General features: G+C 45.8%; 1 protein-coding gene across 3 annotated transcripts in view; it reads right to left on the reverse strand.

Moving 5' to 3' along the window:
• Nucleotides 1-26,196, reverse strand: part of LOC138282977 (GTPase IMAP family member 7-like) — a 133,974-nt gene that overhangs the window by 3,216 nt on the left and 104,562 nt on the right. The gene's annotated exons all lie outside the window — the stretch shown is intronic.

Genomic DNA, 26,196 nt, shown 5'->3' on the forward strand with positions numbered 1-26,196 from the left:
TCCAGTATTATTGGTTATTGTTGGCTACTAGGATTGTTCTTGTGTGTTTAAGCAAACCATTCCCTGCATCCTGCCCCGATTCCAAGTAGTTGATCAAATATTGGGGAGTTTGTTGTGATCATTAGTGAGGGACGGAGATATGTGAGCTCATGGACATGGTTGGCAGGATTAAAAGATGAGTAAGAGGAAATTAGACAGACTGTCGCAAGCAGCAGCGCATGCGCGCTGCATAAGACAAGACCTAAAAACAAAGTAAGAGTACTTTCAGGAGTCCCACCGCTCTCCTGCACACACCAAGGACCTGATTTAAGAAACAAAAGTATTCCTGACAATTACAGTTAACTTGGAACAAATGGTCATGATAATGCATACCTGGCGTCATTCCACTAAATATAGGGCAAATTACAGAACCCATAAAATGCTTAGCGCATGTATACAGTGTAACAAAATGCAATGTGAAGGGTAAAAGTACAATTTTGTTTCCAGCAGGGAAAGAAAGGAAGCTCAGTGACATATGCAATCACTGTTGTGGTACAGGCCCCTGAATCATAAAGAGAAAATGTATTTGTCTCCCTCATATTGTATCTCAAAAAAGCAGTTCCGCAGGCGGACATAGATATTGTGCATCCAATCAAACTAGACAGGCATATTTGAAGGTGCTCTCATGTTCCATAGAGCTTGGTGAGCCACTGGAAGCTCGATCCAGGTGCCTGGCTCTGGCTCAGCTCGAGGCCTTTTCATAATCTGGAGCTGAAAACAAGACAAGATTTCATGTGGTTTCTGCCTGCCGACCATTATCTACCCGCTAGAAAAAGAGTTAAAATCAAAGCATTAACTTCTGAGATAAAACATGAGACAAGTAGATACCCATTTAGTGACTGATTTGTACAAAGTGAAAAAAAACCAGGGATTAATCCCGCTTAACCAAATTGTGGGCCTGATTCACAAAGGTAAACTTAGACCTAAAGTCTAACTTTACATCTGAAATCTAACTTTACACCTGAAATCTAACTTTACACGTGAAGTTTCTGTTTAGACCTGAAGTCTAAGTTTAGACCTCAAGTGTAACCTGAAGATTAAGTTTACACTTGACGTCTACAAGTATCTTTACTACTAGTAATTTTGCCAGTAGTAGCTGACCTTTGTGAATACCAATAATTAGTAAAGTTAGACTTTTGGTCTAAGTTAGACTTTTGGTCTAACTTTACCTTTGTGAATCGGGCCCTACGTGATTTTAGGCAAATATTTGATTTTGAGGCCTTTCTTTTACTTCATTATCACATATGATATCACCTTCAATTACATACGGTCAGGTTACCAGCTGTACAATAACATTGTGTTTCATAGACTATAATGTTGCTCTTTCTATAAGACTGTGGGCCACATGGCATCTGACTTGTCATCAGGTTCCCTAATGGCACTGTCGCCTGCTGGGACAGGAGCAGGATTTGTTCTAAGTTCATGTTTAAAAACTATCACTTTTTAATAAGCAGCTCTCAGTGCAGTGGTAAAAAGTGATATAAGGTCAAAGCATCTGCATTTTATGGAAATACATTTGTTTGAATTTTGAAATGGTTTTTATCACATTTTATGTGATGTTTGGTGCATACATGGCAAACATTTTCAGGGCTTGGCTTCTGCATGGACTCTTACAACGAAGCCAGTCTCTTGGCCCCGCTCTCACTGTTAACTTGTTGGGCGCGTCCACCTTTAATATACCATAATGGCTGTTGGAAGATGAAGTCCAACCACTGCACTCACCACTGTGAAAATCTTCATTGTACTACACTGATGCTCACCCCAGATAGCAACCCACACTGAATGACTGTGGCAGACACTTTAAGTGCTCTGCCGCTGTTGTTGTGGTGTGGAGGCTGGGGTGGGACTACATCCCCCAGCATTACTGAGGCGGGGAGGACTCCATTTGCCCACAGCTGGTCTCCATCTGCATCAAGTGCTTAAAGCACTAGGAGAGTCCCCCAGCATGGGACGCTTTAAACTCTCTGCTGCTGCTGCTGTTGTGGTGGTGCCAAGGCTGGGGTGGCACTACGTCCCCCAGCATTCCTGTGGAGAGGCAGACCCCATTTGCCCACAACTGGTCTCCATCTGCATCAAGTGCTTAAAAGCGCTAGGCGATTCCCGTAGCGCGGGATGTGCATGGGACACCCCCAGTGCTCATCTGGGCGAAGACTGGGCCAAGATGGGCACTACTTAGCCCATCATAGCCCGGAATAGGCTGGGCTGGGCCATCCCACTTAGTTCTGAGGATAAAAGTACTGTGGATATTGATTTATTTATCATTGGTGTCACACAAGACTTCTGTATTCTGTGTGTGGGATAGTGGGGCCAAATTGAGATATATCTTAAAGCACTAATAACTCCCCATCCCCTCCCACCATTATCTTCAGCAATTTGGAAACGCAGGACTGCTCCCTTGAAGCACACACCTGGTACCACCATAGGTGATTATTTACAGTGGACTGGAGGAGCAATCAATAAAGAAATTGAAACTGCGGACAGCGTCTATCTTTGTCATCTCCCCCCAGGAACCGAGTCAATGCAGGCACACTCCACCCCAACCATGGCCAATACAGGATCTCATTCGCTGCCACAAGCTGTGATCCCTGGGTCTTTAGACACTGTAATTGGCCAATTAAATCCTGTTTGCACTAGAATGGTAGATCATTTGGACAACTTGGAGGGGGCACAAACTTCTGTGGGAAAAAAATATTTAAAAAGTAATGGAGGAAAGAGAAAGAGGGTAGAAGCAGTGATCAAATCAAAGAGACAGTGCCCTAGCCCCTCAACGCCTTTGCACAGCACGAACCCTGGCTCGACGTCTGGCCGTAGTAGCGAATTTAGAGAACGTGTGTCTGACATGACTGAAGAAATATGCAAAGTGGTGGCTACATGTGTTACAAGGATGTTGGGGAAAATGTTGACCCATTTAGAGAAGGTGGAAGAAGTCCTGACTAATTTGAAAAATGTTTTTGTGGAGCGTCATCCAGTAGCATTGCCAGCAAACAGCTCTGGTGGTCCGGAAAGTGCAGTTATTCCCACCGCCACCTCCATGGTCACATGCTGTATTCAATGAGCCCAGGTTGGAACTGATACCCAGACTATACCCCATGATCACGTACGTCCTTTTGGTAACCCTTTAAGATGTGTTTCACAGCAAGTGAGGAAGTGTACTAACCCCGAGCAGGAGCGGAGGCAAATCATTAATGTGATTCATAATGTGACTATTACTCTTATCCCCCCTGTTTCCATGTGTGAAAATAATGACTGATGTCCCCCTGTGTCCCCAGGTGAGGCTGAGTCTAAAGACCAACTAAGAAATAAGGTTCCTCATTAGTTACAATCCAAGTTTAGATTTCCGACAGCAAGAGCTGGTTTAAGTATTATGAAGAGAACGGTCTGCTGGATTGGACCAACTAGGAAACCCCTCAAGCAAGAGGGTGTTATTATCAATGTTAAATACCTTAGAGCAATGGTTCCCAACCTTTTGACCTCTGTGGACCTCCACTTTATCATTACTGGATCCCGGGGACCCCCACTGAACATTACTGGGATCCGGGGACCCCACCACCAAGTCCTTACTGAAAGCTGGGGACCTAATGTGTTAATATTATTTGATTTTCTAAGCAGTCGCGGACCCCCTGAGGAGGCTTCGCGGACCCCCAGGGGTCCTCGGACTACAGGTTCGGAACTACTGCCTTAGAGTGTCAGGTGAGATTTTGTTTAAAGAAGTACTTGGTACAAATCCCAGAAACATTGCTGTTCTGCCCCTGGGGTATTTGTATCATCACTTGCACCCATTCCGTAGAGCGCCAATTCTCACCCCACCTGCTCAGTCTCAGCTGGATGGCTGCCAACTCGCCGTTCCCACATTTATCAGACTTACGGTAATAAGCGAGTTACAGGAAGTAGATTTACATAACATCAATGGGGTTCCATGCGTCTGGGAGGAACAGGGTGATCAATTACAGGGCTCTCCGCATGCCAATAAGGGGCAGAATGAAGAGTCTGTGGTACCTTTTTGGAATCACACTATTCTGCCTGCTGAATCGCTGGTACTAGGAACCGCCAGTCAAACTGCGGTATCCCTTTTACCAGCACCAGAGAAACAGCAAGGGGGATGCATTTTTACATCTACATCATGGAATATATTTGTTTTAAAAAATAAATTAGATGCCCTGAATGGGTTTACATTCTCTGCAGACCCCATGTGATTTTCTTACAGGAAACATGGGATGATGCTCCCTCCCATGTGATTTTCTACTATTTTACGCCTGCAGACCTCTCATTGTCGGGCCGATCCAAGGGTGGTCTTCAAATATTAATTTCCAACTTGTTACCCATGGCCATTCTGAGATCCTTCATTGCCTCACCTTATTATCAGCCTGTGTGGCTGTCTTATGCAGGAGGACAGGTTTGCTTCCACATGTAGGCCTACTTACTTACTTTAGAGGCAGATCTAGGTATGTTTTTACATGCTTTCTCCCCCAATTGTTTTATTTTTCGGACCCAGGTTTTTAATATACAAAAATGTACCCTTGCAGCCAAAATGGTGTGTGGCATAACTGATCCTACCGGTGAAGGAGCCCCCCACTTTTTACATAATGGTTATGGGCAGTCACTAAAGTCCCTCATTTTTAAGTACGATTTATCATTATTAGAGACCAATCTAGGAGTAAAGTCCAGATTTCCTCCTTTATTGGAGGAGGAGCCAGTATGATTAACAACCACTATTTGGTTTCCTTTTCACTTAGGAATTCAGTCACTGATCATAGAATTATAGAGACTGCAGTAAGTGACTATAATCCGTTAGTTGTTTCTTTGCAATATATACAGAAAACCAGAGGATTATTACCAACGTCGCTAATGTAGACGCTACAAGGCCAGATGGTGTTCGAATTAAGTGGACAGGGGAAGCTCCCCAAGTAGTGCTCCAGAAGCTGCTAAAAACTAATGAAACAGAATTTAAGTACTGTCTAGGTGACAAGGTTGATAATATGTTATTGATCCATGTTTATGAAGCCATTACTAGATCAGGCAATGCCTTAGTGACCCAAAAGTCTAGGCCAGGGTCTGAAATGAAGCACAGTTGGCTTGATCTCCCATGCACCCAGTCCATTAAATTGTTGCTGACAGAACTGCATAGTTCACCAAGGGACCAAATTGTCATCAAGCAACTTAGTAAGGATTATAATATGGCCCTAAACAATAGGAAGAGGTTACTCAGGGAAGAAGCCTGGGCAAATGTAGCAGAAGCAGCTGAAACCAAGGATGCTGCCTTGTTTTGGAACACTGTAAATGCCCCCTTTCTTGAAAGATGATACAGTCCCACGACTTACTTCACATGTTCCTTCTAATGTGTGGGTTCAGCAATATTCTGACATCTTTGGCTCTCCGGTGAGTGACATCCAAGAGATAGATAGTTTAAATAGCAGTAAACCCCTGGAAATAACTCTGGAGGAAGTCGTTCTTGCACTAGATTGCAGTGCAGGAAGTAAAGCAAGATGGTGTCCCGGTTCACGCCTCTAAGGCTGCGGGAGAACTTTGGGGCCATATTCTGACCCCCGTGCTGAATGCAGCTGTAGATTGTATGACCCACTCTAGCTAGGTTAATTCAAATATAGTGCCTATCTTTAAGAAGGGAGATAGATCAGACCCTAAGTGCTTTCGTCCAATTTCTTTATTGGACTGCTCTGTTAAACTGATGGGTAGGGTTCTCCTACAAAGATTAGAGAAGTGGGGCACCGATAATTCTATCTTGTCAGAAGTCCAGTATGGCTTTAAGAAAGGGCTGAGGACGGTAGAACAGTGTGCCAACGGGGAAACTACTTATTCGGAATTACACAAAGACCAAGTCTTTCTCAATATACCTATGCTTTGCCAACCTCAGCAATGCCTTAGACCTGGTGGAGAATTCGATTCTGTGGCAAACCCTACTCTTGCTTGGGGCACCTGAAAACATTGTCAGTTTCCTTGCTAACTTATATGGGAAATTGCCCGCCAAGACACGCTTTGGCCCAAATAGGGAATGCACTCACTCCTTTAGAGTTAAGAAGGGGATAAGACAGGGTAGTATCTTGGCCCAGTTTCTTTTTTCTCTTTATATTAATGTGGTTGATAATGTCCTCAGGGCTTTGCAGGCTGACGTGCCTATTGATGCGGGTCATTCAGTTCCTGGGTTGCTTTATGCCGACAACGCTGTTCTGATGTGAAGAACGCTGTCGGCCTGCAGAGCCTGATGGATACCTTTGTAGACTTTATGGAAGGGAGGAAATTGAGGATACATGTAACTAAGACTTATACAATGGTATTTGGGAAAAAGTCTTGGAGTAGTCAAAACTTTTTTATTAAAGGCTCCTTAATTATGAGAGTTAAGACTTTTAATTTTCTGGATATATCGTTCACCAGCAGTGGCTCTTGGGTCAATCATATACAAGGTGCCAGACTAAAAAGGAGGCGGTCTGGGGGGATATCTTTAGATAAGCTCTGCAGTCTTCCAATCACAAAAAAATGATTAAAATATATCAAGCTAAAGCTCTGTCTGTCGCTATGTATGGAAGAGGCATTTGAGGTTAAGACAAGAGGGATCTCTTACAGACAGAGGAGAATGCCTTTCTCAAACATCAGTTGCGTATCCCCACCTCGGTTTCAACATATACTACTCATAAAGAATTGGGCTTAATTACCTAGAGGATCTACTCCTGCTTAAACCCATTTTGCTTTGGCGATCAATTTGGGCCAAGCCCAAAACAAGCATTACAAGATGATTATGCATTGCTGTACTCTTGATCATGCTTTTAAGATTCCTTGGCTCTTCCATAATAAGGATATTCTAAAGAACCTCTGTGCTCCCCTAATAAGTGTGTTGGCCCTGCAAAAAAGTGAGTTGAAAGCTCTTTTCTTAAGCTTCAGATGTGAAAATAGGGCGAATACTGAAGGGGGGAAGTCTATGGTCTGTCTATATATGTCACTTTCATCTGGAGAAGGGTTTCAACCTTACTAGTCTATGATCACACGCCCTCAGCACCGATTTGTTTTAACTAGGCTGCGGATGGGAATTGGGCCCTTTTAAGTTGCCTTTCCAGTTATCTAGATGATCCCTTGCCCATGTGATGGTATTTTTAAGCAGAGCACTAAGCATGTCATTCTTTTCTGTAGATTTTATGATGGATTGTGACAAATTTATTTGAAACCGCTTTTTAGTGAGAATAATATTAGGGACAACAAAGATGCGTTAAAATTCCTATGTGCTTTGGTGGTTCCTTTGCTATGTTTTAGTGTCGCCTCATTTATATGGGGCGCAGTAAACATTAGGAAAGGTATTTAAGCCCTTTTTTTTCTCTTTGGGTACCAAGAGAAAGAGGGGTCCTCTAAATTTCCTGAACTTGAGCTATGAATGATGTATGTAATTCTTGACTTCTGTTTTAAATGCTGGAATTCGTTTTTAGCTTATCTTGTTTTTATTATTATTGCTACTGTATAACTACTCTCTTATGGTCAACTTGTTTGTACCAAATAAACAATTTTGAATCGTATCGACTGAGGTAAATGTGCAGGGCAAAACTGCGACCTATGAGCGACTTATTTACAGACTGCACGACAGTGCCAAGGTCATCAAAAAATTCTGGGCACCTTTCCCATAAGATTCCTAGACGATGGAGCGACAGGAGGTGGGGTCTACTTGATTGCGAGTTTGTACCCATGCCTGGCATCTCTCTGAAAACTGACTCACCACCTTCCCCTTCCTACCATTCTCATGCTACGTCCTTGAGAAGGCTTGTGAACAGTTCGAAGCGCTGATGAGAGATGTGATTTCATCCCACTACCGGCCACCTCTGAGTCTGGGCTGCCACTGGCCTAAGCTTCCACCTGCATTGGAGGTTAGGTTCCCCAAGGCCAAGGGGCTGCAGGTGCAGGGTTACCATTTGGCATCGGGAATCTTCGTCCGCCCTGTACCGTCGCCTCTTTTTCCACTCCCCCACCTGCTCCTCTCCCTGCCACCACCTCCATCATCACCGCCGTATCCCAAAACGCCAGCCCTTCCATACCTACATACTTTGGCGGGGCCTCCAATGGTTCAACTGATTGCTAGGAAGAGGACAACTTGGGTGACCACAGCTGCTGTGATATCATGTGACCCAGTGGCCTAAGGAAACCCTAGGGGTCCCCCTGCAAGGAATGGTGAGGAGGCCCCTTGCAATACCCATACTCTCAAGCTGAGAGGGATCCCTTTATGGAACGCTGTCGTCCCACAGCACTGCAGGGGTTGTGGGGTTGTCCATTATGCCCCTGATGAGACCGCTTGCCTTTGACATACCACTGCCTGGGCACGTCTACTGCCCCCCGAGCTACAGGTATAGCTAATGGCAAACCGGACTAACGTGAACCCTGTTTAGTGGCAATGACCCCATGACTTAACCTCTTTCATACAGGCAGGGGCGTGTTGAAGGGCTCACAGTGATGGAGGGAGAGCTGATGCTCACCTTCTTTCCCTCATTATCTGCCTACACTAATGTGACATGGACAGGTGAGCCAGATGCTCACGTACCTAGCGCCACTAGATTACAAGTCTGCTAAATCAACCAGTGGCGGCGGATTCTTTTTAATAGTGGTGGGGCTACGCAGGACCACGATTTGGACCTCTTGAGTTGAGCCTGAAGGAAGTCCAAGTCTATAAAAATAAACAGTAAACTTAATTAGACCAAAAAGGTGTACTTACACTCTTCTGTCCTCTCTGGCCCAAAGTTTGCCAACAAGAGTTCTCTAAGCCATCTCCCCTAAGCAATCTGGAAGCTGCTCTCATGCAGCTAACCCGCATTAGAGAAGCGCCAGGATTGGAGGGAGCAGCATCTCTCACAAGAGCACTGAAGGCCTGTGTCTAAGACAGAAATGTAAAGTGCTGGCTGGCCGCGGCAAGACAGCTGGCCAAAGTGACATGCGCACTTTAAACTTTGTGTGCACCACTTCCATGCTGCCAGCCAGCAGTGATGTCTCCACCCCAGCTTGGGCTGCCCGGCTGCACTGAAAAATAAAACGGTAATAAAATCATTTTATTACCATTTTATTTCTCATCTTTGCTGCACTAGTAGCAGGGTGGACGACTTTCCTCTGCCTTAACGGAGGCACCGCCTCTATAAAATCAACTACCTGCTGCAAGACCCTGTCTGGCGCGAACATTTGGAAGGAACAGATGTTATAATATGAATATGTGTATCCCTCTAGAACGACACTGCAGTGAAGACATGCCTCTGTTTTTCAATTTCCTGTTTCCTTTTTTGTTTTCTTTTCCCCTCTGTATTGGCATACAATAGTGCAAGCCTGCTCTACTCTTCTGATTATAGTGCAGCATTGAATGGTTTATGTGTCTGTTGATGACCAACGCAAGAATTGCAAAAAAAGAATATATAGGGATCGAAATTGTAAGGCTGATGGTGGCACCAGATTGTAGGAAGCTGGCTCTGTATATGCTATATCAAAGTGAGATATAGGCCCTCATTACGACCTTGGCGGGTGGCTGGAGCCGCCCGCCAAGATCGGACCGCCGGGTGGCCGCCAATGCGGCCGCACTCCCACCGCGACCATTTGGAGATCCAATGTATCTGTAGTGGAAAAATATATTTTGTTACTTTATTTTTAGAACCAAACGGATCTTATTGCAGGGAAGTACATTTGCAAGTAAGTATCAAGCATAGGTATCAGACACTTTGTTCAGATTCTGTAAATAAAACGGTTTACAAGCAAGTAAAATTTTTCACTTTAAAAAGTTGACAGTGCAATTTTCAAAACAGTTCTGGGAGGGAAGTGTTAGTGCAGTTTTGAGGTAAGTACTCGACTTACAATTCCAGTCTCCAGGGGTTAGGATGTCCACATGTCGGGGTTCAGGGTGACCCCAAACGTACACCACCAGCAACACTGGGCCAGCCGAGTCCAGAGGTCAAAGTTGAAGGTAGATTTAGGATGGGATCCTATGGAGACTGGGGGCACTCAGAAACCGATCTGCTAGCAGGTAAGTACCTGTGACTTCGGAGGGCAGACCTGGGAGGTTTAGGGGTGGGGGGCCACAGATTGGCACCAAACCCACACCCTCAGCGGCACAGGGGCAGCTGGGTGCAGGGTGCAAACACAGCGTTGTGCTCCCAATGCTTTCCAATAGGGGAACCCCGGGAGTCACAAGTATGCTGCAGGCTGGGTCCAGGGGGTTGGTTCCGGAACACCACAGGCTGGATAAGGAGGAGGGCCGTCTGCTGAACACTGCTGCATTGGAGGCTAGGTTCCCCAAGGCCAAGGGGCTGCAGGTGTAGGGTTACCATTTGGCATCGGGAATCTTCGTCCGGTTCTCTTGCGTTCAGGGGGGTCCTCTTGATTTAGGCTGCAGGCGTCGTTATGTTGGCCAGGAGGGGTCAACCTAGGGTGGACACAAGCTCAGAATCGCCTGGGGACCTGCTCTGGACCGGTGGGCCACCTGGACGTGGGCGTCTGATGCAGAGTGAGCAGGACTCGCGGATCTGGGGCGGTTCTGGAGTCCTTGCTGGAGTTTCTTGTGGACAGGGCCGCTGTCCTTGGAAGTTCTTGGTCCTCTGATGGGCAGGCAGTCCTCTGGGGGTTTGGAGAGGTCGCTGGTTCTGCAGGATGCATCGCCTTTTTGTAACAGGGCTTCAGAAGCTGCAGACAGGCCAGGAGGGCTGGGGCCAAGTCAGTTGGTGCCTGTAGTCTTCTCCTCTTGGGGGGTGGCTAAGCAGTCCTTCTTTCTTCTTGTTTTCTTCTTGAGGTCACCAGGAATCTGGTGAGTTAGGTGCAGGGGTGCCCTTAAATACTAGATTTAGGGACGTTACAGGAGTCAGAGGGGAGTAGTCAAAGGCTAATGTCCCTGAGGGTGGCTACACCCTTCCTGTGCCCACTCTCTTTAGGGAGGGGGCGGCACACTTCTAACCCTATTGGTCCCTGTCCTCCTAACCAAGATGGAAGATTCTGCAGGGAGGGCGGGTCTCTTCAGCTCTGGACACCTTAGGGGTGGTCCCAGTTTGGGTGGTCACTCCTCACTGTTTTACTATATTTTCCTGCTTGACTTGCCACCAAAAATAGGGCTTTGTGTGGGGGGTGGGCATCTACACTAGCTGGAGTTCCCTGGGGCACTGTAACAGGAGACCTGAGCCTTTGAGGCTCACTGCCAAGTGTTACAGTTCCTGCAAGGGGAGGTGTGTGGCACCTCCACCCTGAGCAGCCTTTGTTTCTGACCCCAGAGGGCACAAAGGCCCTCAACCCATGGGGTCAGAAACTCGTCTTTTAGTGTCAGGCTGGCACAGACTGGTTAGCCTCACACTAAAGGGTTGGTTAAAATACAGGGGGAATTTCTAAGATGCCCTCTGGGTGCATTGTACAATAAATCCAATACTGGCATCAGTGTGGGTTTATTGTGCTGAGAAGTTTGATACCAAACTTCCCAGGTTTCAGTGCAGCCATCATGAAGCTGTGGAGTTCGTAATGACAAACTCCCAGCCATGTACTTTATATGGCCACACTGCACTTACAATGTCTAAGAATGGACTTAGACACTGTACGGGCATATTGCTCATGCAGCTATGCCCTCACCCGTGGTATAGTGCACCCTGTCTTAGGGCTGTAAGGCCTGCTGGATGAGTGACTTACCTATCCTGAGAGGGGTGCCATGTCGACTTTACCTTTTTTTCCCCACCAACACACACAAGCTGTAATGACAGTGTGCATGTGCTTGGTGAGGGGTCCCTTAGGGTGGCATAATACATGCTGCAGCCCTTAGGGACCCTCCCTGGTCGCAGAGCCCTTGGTACCACTGGTACCATTTACAAGGCACTTAGCTGTGTGCCAGTGGTGTGCCAATTGTGGAAACAATGGTACAGTTTTAGGGAAAGAACACTGGTGCTGGGGCCTGGTTTGTCAGGATCCCTGCACGCTCTCAGTCAAGTCAAAATCAATATTGGGCAAAAAGTGGGGGTGTGGGTGAGGGGTAACCATGCCAATAGGGGCACTTTCCTACACAGATGAACATGAGTAGACTTCTGCAAATGTGGATTGCACAGATATTCAGTCACCAGGTGTTTCACAAAATTCTGAGGGGCCTCGGTGTGAGCACCTAGTTAAAAAAAAACTAACATTGTCTTGGGACTCATAGGAAGGACACTCCAAAATATTGCAGGACCTAGTGGCCCGTGAGATTCTTTGGCTCTTCATGGGCTTATTACAAAAGCAGTCCTACCTACGTCTGTGATATATACATGGGTTTAGCAGTGCCCACGTGGGGCCCTATAAAAAAGAGTCTGGGGCAAACAGTCCTGGCTCCCACCTTTTTGTGCCAACCCTGCTAGTCACTGGTCTCGGTCCCTGCAACGAGAGAGTTCAGAAACGCTGCTTAAAGCCTGCTGAGAAAAGTTAACTGTCTACAACAGAGGAGGTTCACCTACATGGTATAACTAGTCCACCCAATTATTTGTGCCGGTGTTTGTTTCTTTTGTGAGTATGGAAAGCGCGAGGCAGCGGAGCGCTTCCCTGCGAGGAGCGGACAACGAGTCATTACTGCAGGGTCTCTCAGGCACACAGTGAGACAGCTGCTGCTGGTCTATAGCAACTCTTGTACAAATTGAAGTAAATCAGTTTTAAAAAGTTTAAAATACAGCTTTAAACTGTAGCTAAAGATGCTCTTGAATCGATAACTTTGAATGCCACTGTGCTGGGTTTAATTCTTTCTTTCTAGGGCACATGTGAAACAAATACTGTTTCATATAGATCATTTCTATTACAGAATGAAAAAGGCGGATGAAAGTCTTGCAGTGTGACTGGTGTGCAGCTGTTTGCTGGGTGTCCGTGTAGTGGCAGCTTCACAAAGGATTGTACCAACACCCACCCGCTTGGGGATGTCATAAGCACACGAGTAGATGTAAAATGGGTGACATCTTCGGTGTAATCTCTAACTCATAAACACTACTGCTACCCCCTCCTTGCTATATATCATAATGAAACCTACATTAACTTCTCACCTAAAATATACCTCTCATCAATGAAAAACGAGCATTGGCAAAGCCAATCGCGTTTGAATTAGTTGAAGGGATGGGGTGAGGGTGAAGGGAGAACACAGGGACGATGTAGTAAAACGCATGGATAAAATATGAATTTTGGTGAGTGACATCAAGAAAGCAGAAGGGTGTGTGGAGACTTGCTAGAGAGATAAGGTAAGGGATTCAGATAGAAACACAGAGCAGAGAAAGAGGTTGGACATCCGTGTCATGAGACAAACACTTTGAAACAACAGGAGGAAGACGGAGGAAGATTACCTGGGGAGATAAATGAACTTGGGGGGTGGGGGTGGCTGAGGGTATATCCAGCATTCAAGGCGAGAGTCTCGCATTTTTTAAGCCAAAAATGAATTCATTTTAGCTACTTCCCACCTAAAGTTACCTCCAGTTCAATGGGAACACAAATTACCACAATTTATTTTCAAAGTCTCCCTCTGTACGGTTTCCGAATGTTGGCATGTATGAGCTGAGGGGAGATACTGAGGGAGGGATCCAGTGGAAAGAGGCTTGTGGGTATGAGGTAGAGAGCCACTACATCCTTGGGGACGGAAAAGGGATGTGGGTGAGAGAAGGGTGCATATGGCAGAGGTGCATAAAGAATAATCTGAGAGAAGAGAGCAGATAAAAAGAGAAACAAAGGGAGTGGGTACACAGAACCGCTGGATAGAGAGCAAGAATACAAGAAAAAAATTTGGAGTCGTAGAGAGAAACAAAAAAGATAGTAGCTATGGGTCTAAATATGCTCATATTGTGAATTAGGGCCTGATTTACAATCAGAGATTTGTAGAGCGTGGCTAATCACCCGTGAGGGTTTACAGTTTGGTGGACGCGTTACTCCGTCACAAATGTGATGGATTTCCCATCTGAATGTTACAAATGCATTATATCCTATGGAACTTGTAATGCGGCAGATGGGAGACCCGTCGTGTAACGCAGTACCTGCCCGCCAAAGTCCAAGTGAGGCACCTAGATCGCACAGGAAACAAGCAAACTACCCCAGCTTCCCTGGACATTTAGATGCTATTTGTTTGACATGCTGATTATTTTTGGGAACTGTCTGCACATGTTTGGACTTTTCGACAAATACAGTTAAATTAAATGCTCAACATCTATATTTGTAACATTGAAAACTTCAGGACAATCCATTATTTTTATGTAATAATATGATCTTTGTTTCCTTTTTACAACATAAAAAAGCCAGCAGTTGCTTAACTTGCCGTGCCTCCCTCTGCTGCATCAATACACAGTATAATTTTATACATTGATAACATGTTACTAATTGGGTGGGCGGTTGTGTGCATCATGGTATTCCAGTACACAATTTCATTAAATGAATCCTTCATTAGCGGGGGCATGGGGGAAGGGAGGGTATCGTCACAATCTCAAGTCTAGGGTATAATGCCACATTCAGAAAGCTCCATCCTTCATGAACCTCCATCCAGGTCTAGTGCCCAGCTTCCCCATATTTTAGTTACATTTTGTGTGCATAATTGTTCATTATATATTTTCTTTCCTGCTACAATCCAAATATTCATACATTTCTCCCACTCCTGCATTCAGAACCACCACACTCCACCATTTCTGGGCAATGTCTCATTTAGCGCCAGCAAATCTCAAATGTATCAATATTCTTTTGAATAGTATGTTTTCCCATTTACCCAGCAGTATCAGAGCGGCGTCTATACCAATGACAGATTCCGTGGACTCTTGCAACCTTTTTGCAACTGCCCTCCAATATTCTTGGATTGTGGGGCAGGTTCTTATAATAAGTAAGAAAGTGCCTGTCTGTCCACAGTTATGCAAACAAATCTCATCAATGGCTCTACGTGTTTCATATACTAGTATTCTACTGTAGAAACGTTGATGTAATATTTTGAACTGAATAAGGCTGCATCTGGCTTTTGTTGATGCATCTCATGTGATCTTCCATTTCACCAATGTCCTTTTGCCATTTCCCTCTTATTCACTTGCGGGCATATGTAGAAACGCATTTTTGCGGTCAGAAATGGCCTGATTTGTAGAAATGGGCCATTACCAACTGCAAAAATGCTTTTCCATGTGTAGAGAGCACGAACTGTGATTTGGTAACATGTTAAAGAGTTGCAATTTGTGTTGAGCGATTCGGTATTTGGAAGGGGAGTGTTTAGGGCTTGCCTTCCTAATACTGAATTGCAGTGCTATGCATGAATGGTTTGTGATCGAATTACGGTTGCAAAACACTTATTTTTTACCAACATCCTCGAGGGTGGTGGTAATCATTCGTAAATGGGAAGGAGTCCCCATAGGACCCCTTTCCCTTTGTGAATGCTGAAACAAATATTTTTAAGAGCAGGCAGTGGTCCCAAAGACCAGTGCCTATTCTTAAAAAATACAGACATGGTGGTTACAGACCTCAGCAGACTATCACCCCTGTGATGGCAGAAATTCCTAATGGGTTGCAAATTGCAATCTACCTCATTAATATTCATGAGGTAGATCTATTGCGACCCAGTTAGGAATCACTATTTTTAAACTGAATATTTTTGTACATTAAGAATTGCCATTTCTTAATTACGATTCACAAAGAATCACGATTAGGAATTCACAATCCCTAAATTCTGTACATATGGCCTCAAGTTCTTTTTGAGTGTTTACCATTAACGTCTTATAGGTACGGCTTCTGTAGTGGAGAGACCTCTTCAGTTTCTTCATATGTCGCAACTGCAAGTCTTTAAATACCTGCATGCGATGCAACCATCCCATACTCAGTCCGTAAGTGGGCAAATAACACTATTCCGTTTCCATTCCACAAATCTTCGGATTATGATATAATCCCATCATTTGAATCCCGGCAATGTTGCCAATGCGTTCAATCGTGTGCCCCCCATGGGGAGGTTTGGAGGTCAATCTTTTTTCCCACATCCCATTTCTCAATTCTGTGTATGCCATGTATGAATCACCATAATTGTGGTTGGGAAGGGGGTGGCCACAGTTGCTCCTCCTTATAATACATGCATGTACATCATCGTGCCTAACGCTAGCCAGTTCGTCCTTATGCTTGTTCATCCAATGGGGCATAAGATCATTTGTTTACAATGCAGATATGGGACATTTCATAGTACTTTTGGATGTTTGGGGGTGCTACTCCCCCTTCATAGGTTTTCAGTGCTATTCGTGGTGCACCACTTGCCCATAATAGCCTCCTTTTTATTTCATCTAATGTTTAAAAAAATATTTTAGGTATGTTTTATGGGCTGTTTTGTATATGTGAATCTGGACAAGGCAATCATTTTAAACATAGCAGCTCTCAAGTAGAGCAATTGGCAAATGATGCCAATACATAATGTCCACCTCACGTGTACTCACTAGGGGCAGGCAGATTGCTCTCATAGTTTGCTTGTTTTGGGAAACTCATAGCCCCAGGTATTTAAAATTATGGGTCTCCACTATCAGGGGCATTGACCCCCACATCAGATACATCAATGCTTTCTCCCAAATAATATTGAACCCAGAATAATCCTGATAGACGCAGAATAAGTCTTTTAATCTAAGTAGGGAGGTGTCAGGTTCGGCCATGTACATTATAAGATATCAGTGTAGAAGGATGCTCTTTCATCCCATTCCTCCTCCCACACCCAACTTCTTAATTGCACAACCTTATGGATCCATCCCGCTAGAGGTTCAATAGCACAGGTAAACAGCAGTGGAGACCAAGGGCATCCCTGTCTTGTACCCTGTCCAACAGGGAATGTCCGAGACTGTGACTTATTGACTCTAACCTTTGCTATGAGTTCACTATATAGTTATTTAATCTAGGAGATTAGACCCGGCCACAGGGATTACACATTAACTATGCTTCCCAACACATACGCAGATAGCTAGAAGTATCACCTCTTAAACAAACGGTCCACTAACTTAAGAAACTGATAGAGAAAATACATTTATATACACTTCTTGGAAAGAACCCAGGCTTGTGTGCCACAACAGGGTACAACATGTATTGGCTATTCATCTCTCTGATGACTGTCCATGCATGTGAGTCCAATCAGTTCTCAGGCACCTCCGTTCCTCCCTATATCCTCTTCTATGCTTGTGTGTGTCTCTCACATCTGGCCTTCAGGGACTCTGTCCTATATCTATCGTCGCTTTCCAGTGGTTTCCAGTGGTTGTGTGCATCCCCCCACCACACTGGTCTATACTAGTTTTAGAAACTTGCTTACAAGTGCCTTGCCTCAGGCTTCCACACGTGTAGTGTCCTCCTGGTCTCTACATGGGTTTCCAGTGAAATTCATTTTGGAACATGACCTCTCTCTCTTACCTGCAGCCCTATTCAAAATGGACACCTGCCATACTTGTTGCATTTGCTTACCTTCACCACAACCTCAAAATATTCAATTTGTGCATGAGATTTTCTCCTTTTGAATGTTGTGTAAAGTTCAGTGGTGATCGTTATGGCCCAGTTTCTGGCAAGTATCATGCTGTTCAGGCAACCTGTGTATCAGCTCTCAATAAATATTTAGTTTTCCCTTTGTATTTGTTGCTGCATCATTTTAATGGTGATGAAAGCAGGAGAGTTGAGGCTACTAACACAGTACCAGCCAGCCGTGCAACAGCAAGGTTAAGCTTGGAGCAGAAGGTTCAAGGAGGAAGCCAAAATGTCATTGTATTGGTTGGTCAGAGCAGGAAGGCATATGTAATGGAGCCTATTCTATCGCACCCCTAACATATAATGGGCTTTATTGGAGACAGGCAGACCAGTGCTGACGTGATGGTCCATTAGTAGCATATTTCTGGGCATTCTTGGTCACTTGCTGATTCACCCGATAAGATGATGAATTTGTGGCATGGCCAACTTGCTTTAGATATGAATAATTAGTTGTATTTTTTGTATGCGAATGTCCCTTTTAGAGTGACTGCAGAAATAAAACTGGAATTTAAGTTTGATCTGTCCATTGGTTGCTTTCTTTCATTTTTCTAAAAAGTTACAGACGAAAATTTGAATGAGAATTGCACATGTGAGCTCCTGTGACATTGCTCTGTAGCCCTCTTGTACCAATTCACATAAATTGTTCTAGGGTGGGTCTTCGGTGCATGTGTATTTTGTAAATCTCATGTTGATTTTACAAAGAGAACTGAAGTCACTAGCAGTCAAGATTTTTTCATATGGACTAGTGTCCCAAAATATATATTTGTATTCATTTCTTAAACATTAAGGTACGCTTTATAACACATTATAATATTCTTCGGTCAAATATTTCAAGGACCAAAATTGGTGTGGGGGAGTGGCGGTGTGCCTAAACTTTTTTGAGAAATTCTGAAATGTGTTTTGCCTAGTTAGCCTCCTAGACCTGCTGACCAAGTTTCAGAGATATTTCCACTGGTAACCCCTCTGCCTTTAAGAGCAGAATTGTAAAAAAAGGTGCAACTGAAGCAATATAAGTTACTCATACAAAGACACGTAGCCTGGTAACTGACATCTATGGCATGGAGTCGGAACAAAAGTAACTCTTTGAATAGGAATGTCACTTAAGTTTCAGTGCGAAAAGGCTTATATTTCAAACTGTGCGCATCACTTCTAGAAGTATAATATGTGGTTGGGCCCCAGAATTATCTAGCCGAAAATAGTGTAATCGAACAGGACTATAAAAGACCATTTCTATACAAGTCTGAATTAGTAATCATACTTTCCAATGATGAGTTGTGATCAATTAAAATGACCCTATTTTTCAGGTAGATTGTAGGAAAATGCCACTGTTGGCATGGTTACCCCCTAAAGTATTGCCTTTTGTTGATGCCAGCTTTGATTGAAGTGTGCTGGGACCCTGCTAACCAGGTCCCAGCACCAGTGTTCTTTCCCTAAAACCGTACCTTTGTCTCCACAATTGGCACAGCCTTGGCACACAGATAAGTCCCTTGTAACTGGTACCCCTGCTACCAAGGGCCCTCTGGCCAGGCAGGGTCTCTAAGGGCTGCAGCATGTATTACGCCACCCTGGGGACCCCTCACTCAACACATGCACACTGCCCCACAGCTTGTGTGTGCTGGTGGGGAGAAAAAGACTAAGTCGACATGGCACTCCCCTCAGAGTGCCATGCCAACCAACCACTGCCTGTGGCATAGACAAGGCACCCCTCTAGAAGGCCTTACAGCCCTAAGGCAGGGTGCACTATACCACAGGTGAGGGCATAGCTGCATGAGTACTATGCCCCTACAGTGTCTAAGTCAATTCTTAGACATTGTAAGTGCAGGGTAGCCATATTGAGTATATGGTCTGGAAGTTTGTCAAAACGAACTCCACAGCTCCATAATGGCTACACTGAATTCTGGGAAGTTTGATATCAAACTTCTCAGCACAATAAACCCTCACTGATGCCAGTGTGGGATTTATTGAAAAATGCACACAGAGGGCATCTTAGAGATGCCCCCTGTATACCAGCCTTCTGCTAGTGTTTGACTGACCGGTCTGTGCCAGCCTGCCACTTTCAGATGAGTTTCTGGCCACATGGGGTGAGTGCCTTTGTGCACTCTGTGGCCAGAAACAAAGCCTGCAGGCTCCCCCTGCAGGAAATGTAACACCTGGCGGTGACCCTCAAAGGCTCAAGCAGGTGTTACAGTGCCCCACGGCACCCCAGCCAGTGCAGATGCCCGCCCCCTGGACAAGCCCCCACTTTTGGCGGCAAGTCCAGAGGGAGATAATGAGAAAAACAAGGAGGAGTCAGCCTCCCAGCCAGGACCAGAGCTGAGGTGACCACTTCCTTGGAAAATCCTCCATCTTGTCTTGGAGGATTTAGCCCAATAGGGATAGGGATGTGACCCCCTCCCCAAAGGGAGGAGGCACAAGGAGGGTGCAGCCACCCTCAGGGACAGTCGCCACTGGCTACTGCCCTCCAGCCCTAACACCCCCCTAAATTTAGTATTTAGGTGCAACCCGAACCCAGGAAATCAGATTCCTGACGACCTACAAAGAAGAAGGACTGCCTAGCTGAACAACCCCGCAGAGAAGAAGGAAGACGACAACTGCTTTGGCCCCAGCCCTACTGGCCTGTCCCCTGATTAAAAGAACCTGCACCAGCGATGCATTCTACAAGACCAACGACCTCTGCCGACTCAGAGGACTGCCCTGCAACTACAAAGGACCAAGAAACTCCCATGGACAGCAGACCTGTCCAACAAGAAGAAAGAAGAAACCATCTTTAAAGGGACTCCCACCTTACTCCTGAAGTGTGAGTCCCCACCACTCTGCCCCCGACACCCCTGGCCCGAGTCCAGAGGAACCAACGACCCAGCGAGGATCCCCAGGCGACTCCGACATCATGTCCACCATGGGCTGACCTCCCAGCGCCCCCACCACGACGCCTGCAGAGGGAATCCCGAGGACCCCCTGACCGTGACTGCCCAGGCCGAAGAAATCCAACGCCTGGAAGAAGCACTGCACCCGCAGCCCCCAGGCCTGTGAAGAACCGACCAACAGTGCAGCAGTGACCATCAAGCGGCCCTCACCCTTGCCCAGTCGGTGGCTGGCCCGAGAAGCCCCCCTGTGTCCTGCCTGCAACGTCTAAGAGACCCCCGGGTACCTCCATTGATTTTTATTACAAACCTGACACCTTGTTTTCACACTGCACCCGGCCGCCCCTGTGTCGCTGAGGGTACGCTTTGTGGGCCTACTTGGGACCCCCCCTGTGCTCTACTAAACCCCCCTGGTCTGCTCCCCGAGGACGCAGGTACTTACCTGCCAGTAGACTAGTACCGGAGCACCCCCTGTCTCCATAGGTGCCCATGTTATTTGGGCCCCTCTTTAACCTCTGCACCTTACCGGCCTGTGTTGCTGGTGCTGGGTGTTTGGGGTTGACTTGAACCCCCAACGGTGGGCTACCTATGCCCTGGAGACTGAACTTGTAAGTGCTTTACTTACCTCACAAACTTACTTCTACTTACCTCCCCCAGGAACTGTTGAATTTTGCAGTGTCCACTTTAAAAATAGCTTATTGCCATTTTATGAGAAACTGTGTACATTACTTTGATTCAAAATTCTAACTATACCTATGCAAAGTACCTTACATTTTATGTACTTACCCGTAATTTGACTCCTGTGGTTCTAAAATAAATTAAGAAAATAATATTTTTCTATATAAAAGCCTATTGGCCTGGAGTTAAGTCATTGAGTGTGTGTTCTCATGTATTGGCTGTGTGTGTACAACAAATGCTTAGCACTACCCTCTGATAAGCCTAACTGCTCGACCACACTACCATAAATAGAGCATTAGTATTATCTATTATTGCCTCTGTCAAGCCTCTTGGGAAACCCCTGGACTCTGTGCACACTATCTCTCATTTTGAGTTAGTATATATAGAGCCAGCTTCCTTAGATGTACTGAGATTAATTCAAAGCTCTATCTAAGAGAAATAGTCTTGAGTGCAAAATACATATTTTATGAGTGATCCATTTGGCTACACCAGGAAGGCCCATTAAAAGTAACAACCTGAAAGGAGATTAGTAACGGCTGTTCTCGTTATATACCCTTGATGTTACTCTTTCAAACTGTTCGACTCATTTGGAAGGCCAAAGCTAGGCCTCGATACTCCACCTGCACAGCACGGGTACCTACAGTATTGATGCTTCCGCTCATACTTCTGTGGCCCTGACAAATACTCTGGAGTGAACACCAATCAAGGCCCCTTTGGTGCTGGCAGATATCAGTACAAAACATGTACCCAGAGCAACTGCATTTCAGTGCCAGCCCTAATCCTGTATCAAGATGTGTCTCCTGCAGCAGTATTATCTAGGCACCTCTCTTCTTAGCCTAGCTGTGCACTTCACTTAAGTATGTTGTTCATGCACCTAACATTACAGTTCAGACCAGTGTACCTGAACCTCAAAGCAAGTGGGTCCCACTGTTATTTCAATCAGTTTTAATGGCACTTTGTTTACAGTTCTTCCCTTCTCCACACCCACCCACACATATGCTACTCCTCCCAAGGTGGTGCACCTACACCTCAGACCCATAAACCACCATCCCCCCTAAAACAACAACACTTCCTAAGCCCCAAAACCCACACAGAATGATCACCACTTTTTGTTCACAGATCTGAATTTGTGACAATATTATTTCACTGTCCACTGATCAGGGAGACATTAAGGTGGGTGTGTCAATGCTTAATTTGTAAAAAAAAAAAAAAAAAAAAAAAATGAAAATAAGTTCCAGGGCCCAAACATTTTTCAGGCAGCCAATGCAGCCTGCACCACTCACTGCCCCTACCGGCGCTGCCAAATGCAACTACAATCAATAACTACTAAGCACTATGTAACAACTTAGATTATTCATCCTCTCCCAAAGGGATAAGAATGGCCTGGGATGTGTTTTGTTAAAGGTATATTGAAATTTTAAATATACCTCTTATATTATTGGCTCAGAAATAGTCAGACAGGGTCAGCATGTCATGAGTTGTTATAAATGAGTGTCAATGTTGAGTCAGTCCAGGGGTATAAGCTAGAGTTCTACGACACCCCTGGTTAGAGTTTTCCTAGCCAGGAGATCTATTTTTCCCCGAAAAGGGCAGACTTTCTACTCCCCAGAAATTCAGACTCTTTTAGAGATGGGAGCGATCTGCCTTCCCTGCGGGTTTATCAGCCCCATCTTCTTAGTAGAGAAACTTGGTTCTGAACCTCAAAGATTCAACGCTTGGATTATCTACAGGAAATTTCAAGGTGGAAGGAATCCATCTTCTTTGCAACACTGTTTGAGAGGGTGACTGGATGGTACACCTAGACTTGAAAGACGCTTACTTGACAATTCTGATTTTTTTCTCCACATCAGCGCTTTCTGTGGTTCATGTGGCTAGGCCGTTGCTGCAGATTAAAAGTTCTTCCCTTTGGTATTTCCTCTGCTTCACAAAGATCATGATGACAGTCATGGATTCTCTGGGCACAAAAAGGGTGCGTGTGATCATTTAACTAGATGATGTCATCATTCTAACGCAGAACTGTCAAACAGTGCTGATGCCCCTGGACTGGGCTATTTGTCTCTTACAGGAGCTAGGCTTTGTGATCAACATGCAAATGTCCCTTTTGATCCCCTCTTAATGCATAGAGTTTCTGGGGTTCCAGAAATTCTATTCTTTCTCACCTCAATCGCCAGGTTCTGGTCTTCTTCAGCTGGCATCTGGATCCTGAAGCCCTAGCGACAGATGCATTCCTCCAGGATTGGTCTCCCTTCCTGGGTTATGCCTTTCCCCCATTCATGATGATCCCAGGGTTCTTTTACAGGTGAGGCATCAGAAAATGGAGATAGTTCTAGAGACTCTGTTTTTGAAAGCCCAACCTTGGTTTCCTGTACTTCTGGAGCTGTCTTATGTGCTTCCAGTGAAGATTCTGTTCTGTTAGAACCTGTTGCTTGACCCAGCCTCATCGATTGATTCTCTCGGGACCTCTTGCTACTGACATGGAGAGTTTCCAGAAGAGATGCAATTTGCAAGGTGTAGGAGGCTGGACTGGCTTGTAGTGAGTACCAAGGGGTACTTGCACCTTGCACCAGGCCCAGTTATCCCTTATTAGTGTATAGGGTGTCTAGCAGCTTAGGCTGATAGATAATGGTAGCTTAGCAGAGCAGCTTAGGCTGAACTAGGAGACGTGTGAAGCTACTACAGTACCACAAGTGTCACTTGCACAATATCATAAGAAAACACAATACAGTTATACTAAAAATAAAGGTACTTTATTTTTATGACAATATGCCAAAGAATCTTAGAGTGTACCCTCAGTGAGAGGATAGGATATATACACAAGATATATATACACAATAGCAAAAATATGTAGTAGTCTTAGAAAACAGTGCAAACAATGTATAGTTACAATAGGATGCAATGGGGACACATAGGGATAGGGGCAACAAAAACCATATACTCCAAAAGTGGAATGCGAACCACGAATGGACCCCAAACCTATGTGACCTTGTAGAGGGTCGCTGGGACTATTAGAAAATAGTGAGAGTTAGAAAAATAACCCTCCCCAAGACCCTGAAAAGTGAGTGCAAAGTGCACTAAAGTTCCCCAAAAGACAAAGAAGTCGTGATAGAGGAATAATGCAGGAAAGACACAAACCAACAATGCAACAACTGTGGATTTCCAATCTAGGGTACCTGTGGAACAAGGGGACCAAGTCCAAAAGTCACAAGCAAGTCGGAGATGGGCATATGCCCAGGAAATGCCAGCTGTGGATGCAAAGAAGCTTCTACTGGACAGAAGAAGCTGAGGTTTCTGCAGGAACAAAAAGGGCTAGAGACTTCCCGTTTGGTGGACGGATCCCTCTCGCCGTGGAGAGTCGTGCAGAAGTGTTTTCCCGCCGAAAGAATGCCAACAAGCCTTGCTAGCTGCAAATCGTGAGGTTAGCGTTTTTGTATGCTGCTGTGGCCCTGGAGGGACCAGGAGGTCGCAAATTAGACCAGGAGAGAGAGGGGACGTCGAGCAAGACAAGAAGCCCTCTCAGCAGCAGGTAGCACCCGGAGAAGTGCCAGAAACAGGCACTACGAGGATGTGTGAAACGGTGCTCACCCGAAGTTACACAAAGGAGTCCCACGTCGCCGGGGACCAACCTAGAAAGTCGTGCAATGCAGGTTAGAGTGCCGTGGACCCAGGCTTGGCTGTGCACAAAGGATTTCCGCCGGAAGTGCACAGGGGCCGCAGTAGCTGCAAAAGTTGCGGTTCCCAGTAATGCAGTCTAGCGAGGTGAGGCAAGGACTTACCTCCACCAAACTTGGACTGAAGAGTCACTGGACTGTGGGGGTCACATGGACAGAGTTGCTGGATTCGAGGCACCTCGCTCGTCGTGCTGAGAGGAGACCCAAGGGACCGGTAATGCAGCTTTTTGGTGCCTGCGGTTGCAGGGGGAAGATTCCGTCGACCCACGGGAGATTTCTTCGGAGCTTCTAGTGCAGAGAGGAGGCAGACTACCCCCACAGCATGCACCACCAGGAAAACAGTCGAGAAGGCGGCAGGATCAGCGTTACAGAGTTGCAGTAGTCGTCTTTGCTACTTTGTTGCAGTGTTGCAGGCTTCCAGCGCGGTCAGCAGTCGATTCCTTGGCAGAAGGTGAAGAGAGAGATGCAGAGGAACTCGGATGAGCTCTTGCATTCGTTATCTAAAGTTTCCCCAGAGACAGAGACCCTAAATAGCCAGAAAAGAGGGTTTGGCTACTTAGGAGAGAGGATAGGCTAGCAACACCTGAAGGAGCCTATCACAAGGAGTCTCTGACGTCACCTGGTGGCACTGGCCACTCAGAGCAGTCCAGTGTGCCAGCAGCACCTCTGTTTCCAAGATGGCAGAGGTCTGGAGCACACTGGAGGAGCTCTGGACACCTCCCAGGGGAGGTGCAGGTCAGGGGAGTGGTCACTCCCCTTTCCTTTGTCCAGTTTCGCGCCAGAGCAGGGCTAAGGGGTCCCCTGAACCGGTGTAGACTGGCTTATGCAGAATTGGGCACATCTGTGCCCAAGAAAGCATTTCCAGAGGCTGGGGGAGGCTACTCCTCCCCTGCCTTCACACCATTTTCCAAAGGGAGAGGGTGTAACACCCTCTCTCAGAGGAAGTCCTTTGTTCTGCCATCCTGGGACAAGCCTGGCTTGACCCCAGGAGGGCAGAAACCTGTCTGAGGGGTTGGCAGCAGCAGCAGCTGCAGTGAAACCCCAGGAAAGGCAGTTTGGCAGTGCCAGGGTCTGTGCTACAGACCACTGGGATCATGGAATTGTGCCAACAATGCCAGGATGGCATAGAGGGGGCAATTCCATGATCTTAGACATGTTACATGGCCATATTCGGAGTTACCATTGTGAAGCTACATATAGGTAGTGACCTATATGTAGTGCACGCGTGTAATGGTGTCCCCGCACTCACAAAGTTCAGGGAATTGGCTCTGAACAATTTGGGGGCACCTTGGCTAGTGCCAGGGTGCCCTCACACTAAGTAACTTTGCACCTAGCCTTTACCAGGTAAAGGTTAGACATATAGGTGACTTATAAGTTACTTAAGTGCAGTGTAAAATGGCTGTGAAATAACGTGGACGTTATTTCACTCAGGCTGCAGTGGCAAACCTGTGTAAGAATTGTCAGAGCTCCCTATGGGTGGCAAAAGAAATGCTGCAGCCCATAGGGATCTCCTGGAACCC

This window comes from Pleurodeles waltl, chromosome 2_2 (assembly GCF_031143425.1).
Source record: "Pleurodeles waltl isolate 20211129_DDA chromosome 2_2, aPleWal1.hap1.20221129, whole genome shotgun sequence".
NCBI classification, from domain to species: Eukaryota; Metazoa; Chordata; class Amphibia; order Caudata; family Salamandridae; genus Pleurodeles; species Pleurodeles waltl.